Source organism: Anoplophora glabripennis, unplaced genomic scaffold, assembly GCF_000390285.2.
Source record: "Anoplophora glabripennis isolate ALB-LARVAE unplaced genomic scaffold, Agla_2.0 scaffold926, whole genome shotgun sequence".
Lineage (NCBI taxonomy): Eukaryota > Metazoa > Arthropoda > Insecta > Coleoptera > Cerambycidae > Anoplophora > Anoplophora glabripennis.
Window position 1 is genome coordinate 27977 of NW_019417739.1, and position 13452 is coordinate 41428.

Below are 13452 nucleotides of genomic sequence, written 5' to 3' on the forward strand. Positions count from 1 at the left end.
GGTACCTGAACAAAGATGCCGACGGCCTCTATGCTTAGCCGGGGATTAGGTCGGTGATTAAAAGGAAAGAAAGGGATTCTTTCCAGGTAGCCTTAATAAAGGCAGGTAGATTTTGCTCGTTGCAATCACTTCACCTCACAAACAAGCACGTCCGCTCAGCTCGGCTGTTCGCACTGAACTCGATGTTTTAAGCGATTGCAATTTAAATAGTGGCTTTTGTTCCCTCCGAAATTCGGCAACACCGCTTTGTCTTACTTCTCTAGCATTTCCGTCAGTTGACAGTGTTCTGTGTTCAGTGTTCTTCAAAATTCAAAACATAGTGATACCATTTACTTAGGTTAGCTGAAAATGACTTCAAGAAGCCGGTTACTTGTTGAACTAGCACGTAAAAAAAGTAAGTTGGATTTATAATTTTAATTATTTATATACCTATTAATGCACCAGCATACATATGCATTGTTTTTTAATTAACATTTACACACTGAATAGTTTACAATGTTTTTAGGTTAGGTGTTAATATTTAATTTAAAATAATTAGTCAGAGTAGAGTTATTTGTTGAATTAACGACCAAAAATGAGAAACTCAAATTGATTGTGAATATTATTAGGGTTACCATATTATTCCATTTGATATAGTAAATTTTGTATAATCTGACTTGTACTTGTTATAAATATGTATGTGGAAATATTATTACAGTGGCACCGTTTTTTTCTTTTTTTTTAGTTTTTTTGGACTTGGATGATTGTATATCTAGTTATGTATCAGATACAGAACCTGAAAGTTGTTGCGATTCTGATAAGGTAAAAAATTAATTTAAGTAGTATAAAAATGAAACTTTTAATTAATTAAAGTAGGTGTGATACGAGGCGTGGTTCACGGACCCAAATTTTGTACACCATAATACCAAAAGGTAGTCATTATTTTCAAAATAATACCGTAATACCATATATGATAATGATACTAACTATAATATAATACCGTAATGGTATTATAATACTGGTAAGTTGTACACCATAATACCGGCGTGAGCCACCCCTTGGTGTGATATTACTTGGTTTATTGTTCATTTGGTTACAACAAATAATCGAAATTGTGGGGATCTTTTTAACGGATTCATTTTTTAGTGGCTAAAGTTGAGTACTAATTTAAGTAATGTCGACTGTAGTGGACCCTTATCAGTAGCAAGTAGAATCATTTATAAAGATAATCTTGCTAACATCGATGCTAATACAAACGAAAATAATGTTCAGACTGATTCTAACTTAGACAAAGATCTTTGCTCTTTAGATCTCATGGACAATCAAGGTTTTAACGGCTGTGTCACATGCCAATATAATTCCTCTATTGATAAATCTTTTAATAAAGTTTTTAATTGGTTAAACAATTCGGAAATTGCAACAGAAGAGAAAACTGCCCAGGATTTATCCAATACAAGGGATTTGAATAGAAGTTTTTACAGTGCCGAAACTATTAATGCAAATTCAGAACAGGTAAATAATATTTTTAGGCAAAAACACTATTTAATTTAATAGGAGTATGGCCATATTAATCCAGTCAGGATTTTTATTTTATTTTGCAAAAGTTATGAACGGATTTCAATCCTTCGAAACACATATTTTTCCTCTTAAGCGCTATGAGGTACATACCTGCTATTTCTGTTTTTCGAGTGAAATTTTTTTTAGTGCAAAAAAAAGCAAAAAAACTTTTTGGTACCTTTGCGCAATTTGTTCACCAAGTTGCCACAAACTGATTTTTTCTAAAATATACATGGTCTCCCAGAAATGGTTGGAAAAAATGGAATGGTGGGATCCTTATTAAATTTTAAGAGGGTTGTTTTTCATATAAAATTTTTTGATCCGAGCCTTTTCTAAAAAGTTACAGTTATTTCAATTTTTCTCGAAAACGGTTGCAAATAGAAAAATTAATTTTGGCAGAAACTTAGCACTAATTAAATGACAGTATATCAATATATTTCCAGTTTTTCGAATATTCTACAAAGGGGTGATATGAGATACACGTTTAGCATTTTTTCAATTTATTTTTGTTTAAAAAAAAAATTGAACCGAAAAATTCTATATTCTAAATCGCCCTTTCTCTTTATAAACTTTTTCATATCTTGCAAAATGTCGATATCTCCTTTACTTTTTGAGTAAAAAAAATCATTCCTTCAAGAAAACATGTCGAACTACATACAAAGTTCTGAATTGCTTAAAGTATTTTTTGAACAGTAGGCTTGTGCATTATCACAGATAACCATTGTTATCACAGATAACAAATGTATTGTGTTTTCTTCTTGGGTTAACTGTACACTGGAACTTGATTTTTATTTCAGAATTAGTAAATAGCTAGACATGTATGCTTGAAGATTTTTTTGGTCGAAAGTAAGGAAGATATCGAAATCTTACAAGATACGAAAATTGGAATAACTGTTTTTTGCCCCCCCCCCCTCCTGAAAGGGGCTGTAACTTTTTAGAGAAGGCTCGGATCAAAAATGTTATATGGAGCATCCCCTTTAAAATTTAATAACGATCCCACCATTTAATTATTTCCTGCCATTTCTGGGACACCCTGTAGATTAAATTCCTAAATTCCTACTATTTCTCTCCTAATTATCATGCTAAAAAAGTGCCAAGGACTTGTATTAAAAAAAATTATCCATCCGGACTGGACTACATATGGTTTGCACATAATCAATTTGCTTAATAAACAAACATAAAATTGTTTGCAATTATATTTTTAAGTTGCCACAATATAAGACTGGTGAGAATAATAATAGTTTTCAAACAAATATAAACTCATGTGAAAGCCCCTGCCTTCTAGACTGTATGGAAAACATACTTTCAGAAACGTATAGACTTAATAAAAATAATGGAAACATGTCCTCTCTTAGTCATGACCTTAATTGCATAACCACTCAAGAACAGAGGAATGAATATAGCACATTCAATAAAGAAAATAAAGTACAAAATACTTTTACTTCAAAGAAACATGGTAATAAAGATGATCTCATTAATGATGAGTCCGAAAGTATGGATACTGTCAGTGATGACAGTAAAGATAAAGATTTCGAAATAAATGAATATACAGAACCAGAGTTAGAAATGTGTAGCTCTGTAAGTTAAGAATTCGTCATAGTTCAACAATTTGTTAATAACAAATGTTTACATTGATACATTTTTATTTTAATAAAGCCAAAGCAGGCAGCAAGCATGTGCAACTGTGAAAATTTCACTTGTGTTTTTAATGAACATTTTCTGAGTAAACTTAGAAATAAAATATATATGTAGATTCTCTGGGAATTTGTTTACTGTTTCTTGTTTTGACACACTTCTACATCTGCAAATTTAAAAAATAGTGTTATTAATATTGCTCCTTTATTCTATCTCATTATATATTTCTCTATTTTATAAGAAGGAAGATTATCGAAACAAACAATTCCGATGCAAATTTTGTGACAAAGATGTGTCCTCAAGAAACTTCGTGTTCGTCATTTAGAAAGACGACACAACCATGAAAAGGAAGTTCGAAACGTTATATCATTTCCTCTAAAGAGTAAAGAAAGAAAATGTGCCTTGGAAAAATTAATAAATGATTCTAATTTTGACCTTTATTTAAACGGAACAATAAGACCAACGAAGCAATTAACAGAACCGATAGAAATTGAATACTATCCATGCGTTTACTGCAATGGAATATTTTCAAAATGTTATGTTACTTAAATCGCCACATAAAAAATGCATTGGCAATAGAGAACCAAATAAACATATGAAAGTCAATGTTGTTTCTGCTTCACAAACAAAAGTGGCATGTGCCACCTACCGACGTTATTTCTAAATTAGCCATTAGAGAAGAGGTACGTATTTCTTTTATATAACAACATCTGTTGCATACGTAATTTGGCTTATCTAATGTTTTGTTAAAAAGTTTGCTAAGTAATTGACTTTTTAAAACATATTTTTTGGTAAAACGTTGTACTTTTCGTATTGACAAAATTAAATATATCACTTTTAAAGCCTTGTTTCGCCTTTTGATCAGATCATAAGAAAAATTAACAATTTCCATCATTGTTTGGTAGCCATTGTAACACTTTTTTTGTCTTTGCTTTTTATAATAATATTTTTAGGTGCTTAATATGATGAGGGCTGATGAAATTTCATTTGTTGCCAAAAAAGACCTTTTAATTATGCACTATTGAGAAACCTATCTAAAATCGCAGAGAAAGACGAGAATACTCCTGCAGCAATAAATTACGGGAGCTAGCCCGCTTGCTATTGACTTACAGAAGTATTGTAGGCGACAATAATATTTCGTTTAAAGATATTCTTCATCCAAAGAATAAGACCTACGCAATACCAAGTTTAGCTATGCACACAGGAACAACTTTAAAGCTCATGTCTGAGGAATTAATTCACCTAATATTAAGGGGAAGTAAAGGGTTTCAGTCAGAATCTAAAGAGATGGCTGAGGTGTGGCATAGAAATGTAAAAAATTTTGAAAAGTTGGTTAAAGCGAGGTGGAATAAAGAAATTTCATCTGTAGCGAACAAAGATCTAAATGAAAAACGTTGGAGGAAACCTCTTTTGGTACCCTTAATTAATGACGTCAAAAAATTTAAGGAAGGGGCACTTAGTTATGCTAAAGAGTGCGAAAAACAATTTATTGATAAAAATGATACTGAAGAAAGTTATAAACTTTTAGTACAATGTACTCTTGCTCTACTCATTTTATTTAATAGGCGCAAAATTGGAGATGTTCAATACTTAAAAGTAGAAGATTACAAGTCCCAAAGAAAAACCGACTTTCAGGATTTTGAGGCTACTTTATCAGAAAGTGAAAGAGTTTTAACAAAACAATACAGACGGATTGTTAACGGTGGAAAAGGTTCTCGTGCTGTTGCCATCTTAGTTCACCCAGTGTTACAAAATTTCATGGATTTGTTGCTATTAAATAGGGAAAAATATATTTCCTGCGAAAATAGGTATGTCTTTGCCTTACCAAATAGCACCCTCAAATGGGCACAAGGGGATGTGGCTATTAGAAATTTGACATCAAAACTAAATTTAGAAAATCCACAGGCGATTTCAAGCAATAAACTGCGAAAACATACTGCTACAGCAATGCAGGTTCTAACAATGTTCAAAAATGATTGCAAGCAGTTTTCCAAATTTATGGGACATACAGAAAAAACCCACGAAGAGTTTTATGAGTAAGTAATATTCGCCCACGTACACACACCGATTCACTCACTCATACCCGTACAAAAAACGTGTGCAAATAGTCGGAGGCAGATTCCTTATATAAAAAATAGATGATTTTTTCATATAAACATGGGTCCGATTCCGCTTTATTTCGCAGTTACAGGGTGTTAAAACAAATAAATAAATAAATAAAAATAGCCAGTGACACTGACAATTAAGTTGTACAATTTTAAGTAAAGATTAACATTGCCTACCTATGTGTGCTAGTTCTATTCTACCTACATGTCAAAATTGAAATAGGAGCATACATTTTTAAAAATTGCCATTATTTCGATAATGACAGCAAGAATAAAAATAAAATCAGATTTGTTTAATTAAAAATATATTGGGTTTAACTTGTACATTAAAAAAAAATAAATTAGTTCAAGGATGTAACTGTAGGTTCGGATTCATTTGAAAAGTGTCTCCGGTTACAAGTTTTGTAATGCCTAAATTTAATTTAAATCTGCCAGTGGTTTCTCTAAATTAAAAAAAAAACTTATAGCTGAAAAACAAAACGGAATAGGATCCATATTCGTATAGAAATAATCTTATTTTTATGTAAGGAATTTATCCCCGAATGTTCTTATTGTTGTTTGTTGTCCCATATTTTTTTTGAAATACCTGGTATTTTAGATTACCTGTTGATGTTTTTTAAACGGCGAGGGTGGTTAAAACAAGAAGTGACGACTATTTGCCAACTAAAAGAGTCCAAAAAGATTGTAATAACGTCACTGTAAAGAAAAAACAAATTACTAAAAAAGGTGCAGTATAAAAGATTTTATAACTTACTTTATGAGCCCTAAACACTTAAATTCCGAACTAATATTTGTTATTTGTTACTATCGACCTTTATTTAAAAAAGGTAACTTTTTAAATTAAGATCAGCTAACTACTATGATGATTTAAATCCTAAAATATTGATTATTTAATAATCTTTATAAGCCATTCTTTTATTTTTTAGGTTGGACAGCAGAAGAAGTACAAATGGTTAAAAATCATTTTAAAAGTTTTTTAGATCAAAATACTTACTTATAAAAATAAATAAATTTCAACGAAGTATTCCAGTTGTTAAATCAAAAATACAGCATCTATTTAGATTAAAGAATAAATAACTAAGTTTGTCTTGTGTATTTCAAATTCTTATTTTTAAAAAGCATGTTTTGTCGGACTGGGGAGACATTTTTAGGGATCCTCCTGTCGATTCATTTTTAAGTGAGAAAACCTTAGAACCTTGGAAATGTATTTAAACAAAATAAAGTTAATAAATGTTCCCTTTAAAATCTAGATCTGTACATTTATTTAAATTAAAGATATTTATTGTTTAGTGTACAAATGGTCGATCGGGAAAAGTTAATTTAAAACGTTTCAAAAAATTTATTTTGAATATCCTCGTTGAAAAATAAATACATAAATCATATAAAAACATTAAGACTAATATTTTCCAACTGTACTTTGCGAATACCCTACCAAAAAATTATCTATCTTGAATATCAAGTACAGAAAGCAGAAAAATATATATTAAAAAGCTTTCTTTCTATGTGTTACATCTAATTTTCCTTCAGATAGTTAGATAAACCCTTTTTAATATCTCGTCCGAAAGACTAAGAAAAATAATTGCATACTCTACCTACCTCTTTCGCCACAGCTAAACTTCCACAAGTAACTACTAATTCCATTACAGCATTATATAATAAGATACAAATAGTAATATAGTAAAAACACGTGCCCTCCACAATGTGGCAACTGTGCAGGAGGATAGTACGCATAATTATAAATTATAAAATATATAAGTTCAGAGGGAACTAACCATGAATAATATCTTTGAAAATATAAAAATTTTATTCGTACCATTCTTTACCCCTCTCTTGAGGTACGTATAAAAGGACCTCCCCCAAATATGTATATACAAGCTTTTCATTATATATGTAATAGAACTAGTGGAGGTCGGTCCGCCTGGTGTNTGCCAAAAAAGACCTTTTAATTATGCACTATTGAGAAACCTATCTAAAATCGCAGAGAAAGACGAGAATACTCCTGCAGCAATAAATTACGGGAGCTAGCCCGCTTGCTATTGACTTACAGAAGTATTGTAGGCGACAATAATATTTCGTTTAAAGATATTCTTCATCCAAAGAATAAGACCTACGCAATACCAAGTTTAGCTATGCACACAGGAACAACTTTAAAGCTCATGTCTGAGGAATTAATTCACCTAATATTAAGGGGAAGTAAAGGGTTTCAGTCAGAATCTAAAGAGATGGCTGAGGTGTGGCATAGAAATGTAAAAAATTTTGAAAAGTTGGTTAAAGCGAGGTGGAATAAAGAAATTTCATCTGTAGCGAACAAAGATCTAAATGAAAAACGTTGGAGGAAACCTCTTTTGGTACCCTTAATTAATGACGTCAAAAAATTTAAGGAAGGGGCACTTAGTTATGCTAAAGAGTGCGAAAAACAATTTATTGATAAAAATGATACTGAAGAAAGTTATAAACTTTTAGTACAATGTACTCTTGCTCTACTCATTTTATTTAATAGGCGCAAAATTGGAGATGTTCAATACTTAAAAGTAGAAGATTACAAGTCCCAAAGAAAAACCGACTTTCAGGATTTCGAGGCTACTTTATCAGAAAGTGAAAGAGTTTTAACAAAACAATACAGACGGATTGTTAACGGAGGAAAAGGTTCTCGTGCTGTTGTGATCTTAGTTCCCCCAATGTTACAAAATTTCATGGATTTGTTGCTATTAAATAGGGAAAAATATATTTCCTGCGAAAATAGGTATGTCTTTGCCTTACCAAATAGCACCCTCAAATGGGCACAAGGGGATGTGGCTATTAGAAATTTGACATCAAAACTAAATTGCGAAAACATATTGCTACAGCAATGCAGGTTCTAACAATGTCCAAAAATGATTGCAAGCAGTTTTCCAAATTTATGGGACATACAGAAAAAACCAACGAAGAGTTTTATGAGTAAGTAATATTCGCCTATGTACACACACTGATTCAGTCACTCACACCCGTACAAAAAACGTGTGCAAATAGTCGGAGGCAGATTCCTTATATAAAAAATAGATGATTTTTTCATATAAACATGGGTCCGATTCCGCTTTATTTCGCAGTTACAGGGTGTTAAAACAAATAAATAAATAAATAAATAAAAATAGCCAGTGACACTGACAATTAAGTTGTACAATTTTAAGTAAAGATTAACATTGCCTACCTATGTGTGCTAGTTCTATTCTACCTACATGTCAAAATTGAAATAGAAGCATAAATTTTTAAAAATTGCCATTGGGACTAGCTAGCGCCAACTTTGACCCAAGCTGAAGAAGAAAGATTAGAAAATTGGATTTTGACAAAGGCTAAATTGGAATTTCCCATGCACGCCGACGGAGTCAAGGATGTAGTGCAGAAAATTTTAATGGATACCAATAGACCCAATAAATTTGAAGATAATAGGCCGGGTGCCAAATGGTTACAACTATTTTTAAATAGGCATCCTAACATTTCAAAAAGAAATACGGAAATAATAACTAAGAGTCGTGCTGCAGTTACGGAAGCTGGTATACGTGGATGGTTTTCTGATTTGACGAAATACCTAGAGGACGAGAATTTACTTGATATTATGATGAGCGACCCATCACTAATCTTCAACGCTGATGAAACTGGAATGAGAACGTGCGTGAAGTCAGGGAAGGTTTTGGCACCGGCAAAAGATTTTAAAAACTTATATGAAAGGAAGAGGATCGATAAGGTCGGTTTTCGGCCTAAATCTAATTTGGATGAATATGTTCAAAATAAGTTCCTGTAGTATCTACTAAAAAAAACTAAGTCCACCCTAAATGGACCACCACCGACATCCCCCCCACCCCCTGGTGTCACCCAACCACCCCTAAAAATAGTGAAAATATCATCACTTAATAACAGCATTTTTGAAAAAAATCGTCACTGGCAAACTAATATTTTCTTAATAATGTACTATGAACTCTATATTAACTATTTTCACTCTTCACTAGACAAATTTACACAATGTACGGGTATTTGGGAAAACGATACCAGAGATACTTCTTTATTTGAATATTGGAAAACAATAAGTTATAAACCAATAGCGTCCAATTCATTGAAGAAAATAAATAGCTCAGTAAATGTTAGTTTACATAAGGAACATACAAACGAAACTCCACCCGAGAATAATATCAATATTGTTAATGAAGGGGAAACACAAAATATTGTATTAACTCCCATGAAAGAAAATACTTTAACTCCCTCAGTAGTCCTTTGCACGAGTTTGAAATAGAACAATGTTAGCCCACTCGACTCCTTTACAAACTGAAAAGCGAACCGTATTACAATCTGAAAACTTATTAGAAAAGTCTCGTGTTATGTTGGTACCAACCCCCTTTAAAAAGGCCCTTTTTTAGCCTGAGAAAAAAGAAAATAAAGCTCCGAAAAGAAAGAAGCAAACAGTTCCGACAGTATGCACTTTCCAAATTTGGCAAGAATTTAGAGATAATTAGTAAAGAGAAATAAAGAAAAAATAGCAGAAAATAAAAAGCGATGCCTTAAAGGGTCAGGGTCAGATTCTGAAGCAACTCTTGAAGAAGTCAGTTTTATGGAGTCTGACGATTCTCGTTGGAATGAGCATGAGGATATATGTTACAACAAATGAACTAAGTGTGATGGCTCTAAAAAACATAGACACAGCAGAAAATATATTTATAGCTAATGAAAATGATGTATCCTATGTAAAATTTGATGCAATGGCTGACCTGCTAAATTCTCCTAAAATAAGATCTCAAGGGGAAAGAGTTAGATATCTTTTTAAAAAGCTAGTCGATGACATTAATGAAAAGTAATGTTTTCTTTTCTTATTGTGGTATTTATTATTGCGAATAAACATATATCTATACAAAAACTCTTGTCTTTGATTTTATGAATTTGTTTGGTAAAAATAATAAATTGACTAGTTGAAAAAAAAAACAATTCAATATTCGGAACTGTCAGGTCCAGGTGCAATCTGTGTCAGCAATAGCTTCATTTTCCAAAAATATCCATCTACGCCTCAGGTGTAGGCGCAGACTTTAAAAAAAAAAATAACAAAACCACAAGAGCCTTTTTTAAGTTTGATCAGAGCGAATAGTCATCAATTAAAAGTGCATTATTTCATTTGAAATTAATTTGCTGCCGACATGCAACTAAATATAGTCATAATTCACCTTTAATTGGTGAGGTTATCAACCCTAGTACTATTTTGTACTGTTGGCAGCACTGCATTATTGCATAAATGTAGGTGCGCTCCTCAGTAGCTGCTCATTTCAGGTCAGTTTGTTTATAGCTGTAGTGGAGTGCGGCTTTGTCACCAAATAAAAAAAGTAAGTTACACCGAAATGTCGTTTGGGGTTCGCAGGACTCCATCTCACCAGTTATGTATCTTTTGTATTATTTTAATTTTTAGTTAATACAATGGATATACCATCGACATCAATTCGTTACGGAGATTCCGATTTTGAACAGAAGCTTTTGAAATGGTATGAAGAGGAGGAGGAGGTAGATAATAATGAGGATGATAATGGAGAAAGAAGCAAACATGCAACGAATAAGTGAAGAAGAACTTGAAGATGTTGAAGAGTGAACTTGAAAATGAATCCTCATATAGGAAAACTGAAAAGTCATACTTTGGTAGAAATAGATACAGTGGTCCGCTGTAGAACCAAATAGGTTCGTAAGAAGCAACATAATCTGATTTCGCATCTACCTGGTGTGAAAGGTTCTGCAAAGGAATTAGGGAATACCGCTGAAGCTTCAAATATTTGGGAGTGATTATTTACAGATATTATGTTGAACGAAGTAGTCCAACGCACTAATAAGAAACTACGAGCGGCAAGAGAAAACTATGCAACTAAGGATAAAACAGAAATGGCAGATACTGATGTGGTTGAAATAAGCGCTTTGCTGGGGCTATTATACTTCAGTTCAATTTTCAAGTCAAACCATGAGGATTTAGCTGTTTGCTTTTCTACTGATGGTCCAGGAACAGATATATTCAGATGCACGATGTCGCTTAAACGATGTCTGACTTTACTGTGCTATTTAGTTTTGATAATGCAGAAGAGGGATTCGAGAAAACTGAGTGACAAATCTGCTGCAATATCTTACTTATTCAACAATCTAGTTGAGAATTCATAAAAATGTTATAGTCCTGAGCAATATTTGTGCATTGATTAAATGCTTGTGAGATTTAGAGGCCGCTGTTCTTTTCGTATGTGCATGCCTAATAAGCTAAATAAATATCGACTCAAAATCATGTTCCTTTCAGATGTTTGAACTTCGTACTTTTGTAGTGGATATATATATACGTTGGAGGAAACCTCTTNTATTGTGAAACTCTAGAGCAGTACAAGAAACGAAATAGTCTGTGCATAATGGGCCTAAAGGAAACAGAAGGTGAAGATTTGTCTCAGCTAGTTTCGTCTTTTGTGTCGAATGAGCTAGATGTCCCATGCTGCGTTGATGATATTGACTATGCCTTCCGCCGCGGAAAACCCGTTGATGGAGTGAACTCAAGAATAGTGGTAGTAAATTTTGTTAGCAATATAAAAAGAAATAAAATTTTCATGGCTAAAAATAAGCTAAAGAAATCTTTGTATACCATATATGAAGATCTAACCCGGTCAAAATACAATCTCTTAACTAGTGCGAAGAATAAATACGGTAAGCGCAACGCCTGGTCAACTGGTGGAAAAATTTACTTTTGGAATATTCGAGAAAATAAGAAAATGTTAGTTAATTCCATGGATGATTTATAAAGCAGTGAGTACTATTTAATCGACATGGTACAAATACGTTAGTTCTCCGTAAATAGGTATTTACTGTTTTTATTTGTAAATCTTTTATGTTACCTTCTTATCGCTGAAAATTGTTTGCTTGGTTTCTTATAGTCTCGAAACTTATATTTTTGTATGTAAAATTTGTGATTAGAATTAGAATTATTAAATCTGAATACATCGTACATATAATAAAGGTAATAATTATGACGAGTTTGTAGGTTAATAATGTTATATTTGCTATCATCACTATTATATTTTTCATTTTTCTTTTTTTTCTTTTTGTATTATGCAGGTGGACGGGGTTCTGTATTAGACAGTTTTTCATGTTAAACGAAAAAGAATACTTTACTTTTTCTCATTTCAATACACGTTCTTTGGTTTCTAATTTTAATATATTCTCGGAATTTGTCACAGCGGAGCAACTGGATATTTTCGGTTTATCTGAAACTTGGCTACATGTAAATATTGCAGACAGTCTGGTAACTGTACCTGGATATAACTTAATTAGGAAGGATAGAAATGGACGAGGTGGTGGTGTTGCCTTTTATGAAAAAAACTCCTTCAAATTTAATATTTTAGCTATACCACCTTCTAATAGTCAGCTTGAACAAATTTGGATCAGTGTAAAAATAGAAGGTAAAACATTTTGCTTGGGATCATTATATAGACCTCCTGATGTCAATCTAAGTAACTGTATAGATGAGCTTGAAAATGTTAGTTTTTTGCCATGTTTTGATTATATTCTTTTTGGTGGGGATATAAATGTTGATTTTTTAAATAAAGACAGTAATAGTTTTCGCTATTTGACAAAATTTTTAAATAAGTATAATTTATTGCAAGTGATTACTAAACCTACACGTATTACCAATCGCACAAAAACTTTGCTAGATATAATAGTTTCTTCTTGTCCAATTTTACCGGTGAGTAGCGATGTTGTTGAGATGGATAATATTTCTGACCATTGTATAGCAATTTGTAATTTAAAAATTAAGAAAGTGAGGCCTCGTGCAAATTTTCGTACTTACCGTGATTACTCTAATTTTGATTATAATAATTTTATGAGAGATTTAATGAGTATAAATTGGAATGAATTGTATAATTTCAATGATGTAGATGAGAAAGTAAACTGTTTAAATAACAATCTAAAAGTAATCTTTGACGCGCATGCCCCGATTAAGACATCTCGTTTTACTAAGTTACGGGCCCCTTGGCTAACTGATAATCTTAAAATCATGATGAAGCTACGAAATAAGGCTCTACTAGATTTAAAAAACACAGAACGGAGAATGCCTGGAAGGAATACAAAGAACTTAGGAATTTTGTCACAATGGCGGTACGAAATGAAAAGAAGGCTTTTCTTCGACATAAGTTTGCGGTTGATC

At 32.3% G+C, this 13452-nt stretch overlaps 1 long non-coding RNA gene across 1 annotated transcript; it reads left to right on the forward strand.

Moving 5' to 3' along the window:
* Nucleotides 1-332: 332 nt before the first annotated feature.
* LOC108913391 lies at nt 333-6469 on the forward strand. Its single transcript, XR_001964618.1, has 4 exons — nt 333-394; nt 725-801; nt 5875-6002; nt 6203-6469. It is a non-coding gene; the product is annotated as an uncharacterized LOC108913391 (long non-coding RNA).
* Nucleotides 6470-13452: the final 6983 nt, after the last annotated feature.